Here is a 4,740-nt window from a genome sequence, read left to right on the forward strand (position 1 = left end):
AAGATGCCTCTTTTTTTTCACCCTTAAACTTCAAAGCTCTTTAGTAAAAAATAGTCAGGTTCACTAAGGCTGTGCTACAGATGGGGAAACTGAGGCAAGGAGGGGACTGAGGCCGGCACCACGTCTGCCTGGACAGCCGGCAGCACTGGGATGGGGCTAGCTTGTGGGGACAGGGCACAGGGGCTCTCCTGGCAGCAGCAGAAGTCCCAGAGCTCTTGCCCCACCGTGGGACTGGTGCTCAGCTCAGCTCATAGCCTCTTCTCCTAAGCCCTGGATCAGGCTGCATTTCAAAAATGCTCTTAAGTGCTGCTGCAGCCCAGCTAGCAGGACGAAGACTGGGGGGAAGGTGTGGCTGGGGCCCGGCTGCAATCCCTGCAGGAGCCCGGGGATGCTAGTGAGATAATGAGAGGGGATGTTAAACATTACTGCAGTCACAGGGCTATTTATCTGACACGAACAGAGGCAGCCAGGAATCCTCCAGGGTGCACAGCTCAACTTAGACCCCATTAAAGTTCCTTTTATTCCCTGTGTTTTGGCTGACGTTAAAACAGCGCCTGAATTGCTCCTGTGGGAGCCAGCTTCCACGCCTGGCGTCAGGTCTGCTGCTCGCTCCGGCCAGCAGCCATGCGGCCAGGCTGCCTCCGCTCCGTTGTCCCCCCGCGTCCCCAGGTCCCCCCGGCACCCAGCATGAGCACGCAGAGAGGGGCTCAGCAGGGCAGGGGTGGCAGCCCCAAAGGGCCGGGAACCGCCGGTGCGGGCAGGGCACGCGGGAGAGGAGCTGATGCTCCCCTTTGACACCAGCCATCCTGGGACTCGGAGGGCTCCCGGCTCTGGCAGGGCTCTGCGGGACAGGCAGAAGAGCCTGAGCCAGGAGGGCGAAGCCGGAGAGGCCATTTTCGCAGCAGCCAGGCTCACGCTGCCTGCGTGCAGCCATCCTCCCAGCACCGCCGCTGCCAGGAAAGGATCTTCCTGCGCTCTGAGATTTTCAGGGGGGTTTCCCCCCATCCTGAAATAGGAAAAAACCTGAAAAATCTCACTGATACCACGCTGTACAGGGGCAGAAGCACAGCAGGCAGAGCAGAGCCTCTTAACTGAAGAGCTTACCTTTCCAAGCAAAGCCTGTTGTGAACTAGAAACATATTTAGTTTTGAGGGGGGAACACAACAAAATGAGACAATTCAGAAACTTTCCACACACTTTTTGGACCCCTGAGCTCCTGCCCCATGCCTCCCCACCAGCCAGTCCTGGACACGGCTTTGGGGCTACAAAATGACCACGGTCAGGGACAGCAGTGGCGTGGAGCTGCTTTATATGGCCATGCTTTATGTGGCCAAACCGGGTGCCCGTGGCAGTGCCAAGGGGATGCCCAGCGAGCGCAAGGTGCCACCACACCACCGTCACCCACCGCCGCCCGCACCGGTGAGCAGGAGCTGTTCCCTGAGGCAGGGCGAGAAGGGCAACGAGGCAGGCAGAGGCCGGGGAATTCACATTCAGAAGTGGAACAGACAATTTCCAAGCCGTCGTGTTGGTGCGCGGTGATGAGCCAGGGCTGCTTCAAAAGGAACCAGCTTTAAATGGATCAAGCCCTGAGCCAAAAGCATAAACACTAGGAGGAAGTTTGGCTAAAGTTAAATCATGTTTTATTTAAAAATCTCCTTCTCCCTGTTGTAAGATGGAAACTCTGCATCTGAAAAGTGAAACTAAGATTGGAAACAGTCCGCAGTCATTAAGTTTATGCTGCTTTTTTTCCTCTCCTGCTTCTCAAGTAAAATATCAACTGGCTCCACTGTCAGGGACAGGAAACATTAGTAATAAGTTCATAGATTTACATTTTCCCCAGGGAAATACAGGAATATCAGAGATCAAAAGTTGGAGAAAGGAGTTATTTTTATACAGAGTGATTTGCAACCAGCATTCATTGGGGGGAGTAAATAAATTACAGGCCCTTCACTTTGGGGTTGTTTAAGTTCTTTTTCTTTAATGCCGTCCCTTTTAACTACTGTAGAGAGTCTGTCAAGACTTACAGAGAGCAGAGAGACTTCCCCACCTGCGAAAAGGGCTGTCTTCCAGCAAAAGAAGTTAGTCACTGCAACTAGTTGTCATAGGCAAACATCACATACTGGCCCACGGGTGGGTGGGTGTCAGGGTACCCTGGGGCAGGACAGGGGAAGGGCCAGCTTGGCATGGATAGGCAATGCAGGGAGACGGCTCCGCTGGCCAAAAAGGTGCTTTTTCGGGCCGTTAGACCCAGCAAGGTGCACCCACAGGGGGTGACACTGATGCCGGAGCTGGGCGCAGCAGGATGCGCAGCACTGGCGTTGGTTGGACCTCGCCTCCTCCTGCCCATCACGGGCGGTACGAGGCCGTGGTCGGGGCTGATTCAGCCAGGGCGAGGCGATGCCGGCGGGCGCCCGCTCTCCAGGTGAGCAGGGGCGGCCCCACGGGCTTTGCTGCCTTTGCTGCCGCCCAGGTTTGTCCTCGTCGCAGCCCGGGGGGTGGCTTGCAGCAGCCCCGGCACCTCGGGGTGTCTGCTCTCTCCTCGGGGTTCCTGCTCTCTCCTCGGGGTTCCTGCTCTCTCCTCGGGGTTCCTGCACCCAGCTGGTGCCCCAGCCCGGGTACAAGCCCGGCTCAGTGCAGGGTCTGCCACGGCAGCCCCGCTCCCCGGGAGCCGCACCGTGGGGGACCCGAGCTCCCGGCAGCCGTGGCCCCCCCACCCGCCAGGTCACCTGCTGGGGCTGAGCCATGCCGGCAGGCTCTGGGGAGGCAGGGAGCCAGTCCCGGTTGTGGTGGAGACACTGGAAACTTTGACCAGGCATTTTGTCTCGTGTCATCAATTAAAGGTGAGGCACTCGCTGGCTGGGCAGGATAATGAATGATGGTTTTAAGTACAACTGGAAAAACAATAAAATACTCTATTAGGGTGACACAGCTGTGAACAATGAACATTAAACAACTTCACGGCTAGTGGAGCTGCCGCAGCAACGCTTAGGCCTGGAGCTTGATGGATTCCTGTTTGGAGCGCGCCTCGCAAAGCGACTCTCCATCCACTCCAGGCGTGGCGGGCTGGGAACTGCTCTCTCCTTCTCCTGCTTAAAAATACGTCCACATAAAATGCACTTTAAGAATCCCTTAAGGTTCATTAATGTCACAAGCAGGGGAGGAGAAAAGAGTTGGAAGGCCTTGAAGTACATGTCGGAAACACTCCAGAGAAAACTGTAAATGCTGCTGGGATGAACTGCAGGCTCTGGAGGATCAGTCGCACTGGAAGACTATTTATTTTCCAGTCTATTTTAAACACTGGACTGTTTCAGATAAGAGTTGCCTGTGGTGGCAGACAGGATCGTGGGACTGGTGTGCAGGAACTCATGCCAGAGTCATTTCTGGGGAGTATTTCCTCCCTGCCTTGATAAATCTGTCTTGTCTGCTGCACCAGGTTACTTCCTTTGGAGTTCTCTCTCCTTATTATTACTTATTAAAATTGCCTGCAAATAGCACTTGGGCTTCATGCAACATCCTGTACGAACAATTCATCCTTCTCATTATCTCGAAGCTGACAATTCCCACCAGGGCCAGAGAGGGTGGGTGGAAAAATGCCTTGAGAAGAAACAGAAATGGCCATGCCTTATTGCGAGGCTGGAGAAACCACACTGGGGAGACTGGAGGGGGCAGGAGATAAGTGTATTCTTCCCCCCTTCAGAGACAAAACCATGAAAGGGAAGAAAATTAGAAGAAACGAAGCTGGCAATGCCGATGAGCATTCTCCCTCGCCTGCTGGCACGGGGTCCTGGGCTGGTGTTCGGAGGGGTCAGCCAGCCCCCTGCGACCTGACCTTGCAAACTCCCCCCCCTTTGCCTAGATCTTATCTAGAAAATCACTCTCAGGTTACACAGCTTGTTCAGTGCCGGGCTTTTAACTCCCTGGACAGTGACTGCAGATGGCAAACCCGCATCTTCCCTCTGCACCTCCCAACACGGCCATGCAGGAGAGGTCCGGCCGGGGTCACCAGCCCCTGGACTTTGAAACTTTGCTGCATCCCTTCCTGCAGGGAAGAGATACGGTGTTTCTGTGACCCGGGGCCACATGGAGGGGGAAGGTCTGGGGACTCGAGCTGCTGGCTGGAGACGGACGCTTGTTCCTCCAAGCAGGATGCAAATGGCATTAGTGCGAGGGATGCTGCACTGGAGCTGCGCCAAGGCTGGCTCTCCTCGCTCTCCTGGCCTCCACAGGGCTTCATCCCCTGCAGCGCAAGGCATTAGGGTGCAGCTCCCCAGCCCTCGTCTCACACAGTCCTCTCGGCCTGATGGAGCCAAAAAGTTCAGCTTAGCTCCTGCAAGTACAGAGCGTTGCCATCAGGGAAGCTGCACTTGTGTGTGAGACCATTTCCACCCTGAGCATCACTCACTGGGGATGCAGAAGCATCTCCCCTGGCTCCATCCTGCCAGCCCTCCCAGCCCGGGCTGCCTCCAGTCCCTCCGCCGGCCCCCAGCCCGAGCTGTCCCTGCCCAAAGCAGCCTCTGCTCCAGCGTGTGCCCTCCGTCCTGCCGGGCCCGGGCACCACAGCCCTGCCCGGAGGACGGCGCTGCCCGGCGCATGTGTGCTTAATCACAGAGCATCTGCTTCCCATTGCGGCCGCCCAGGGCAGGTTTCCCCTCACTGCCTCCTGCGAGGGTGCTAATTTTATATACGTGGGCTGCCTTCAGCACAGCCGCAGGGATAGCTGCAGGGCTGGGTGGCAGCACG

This window comes from Phalacrocorax aristotelis, chromosome 13, assembly GCF_949628215.1.
Source record: "Phalacrocorax aristotelis chromosome 13, bGulAri2.1, whole genome shotgun sequence".
NCBI classification, from domain to species: domain Eukaryota; kingdom Metazoa; phylum Chordata; class Aves; order Suliformes; family Phalacrocoracidae; genus Phalacrocorax; species Phalacrocorax aristotelis.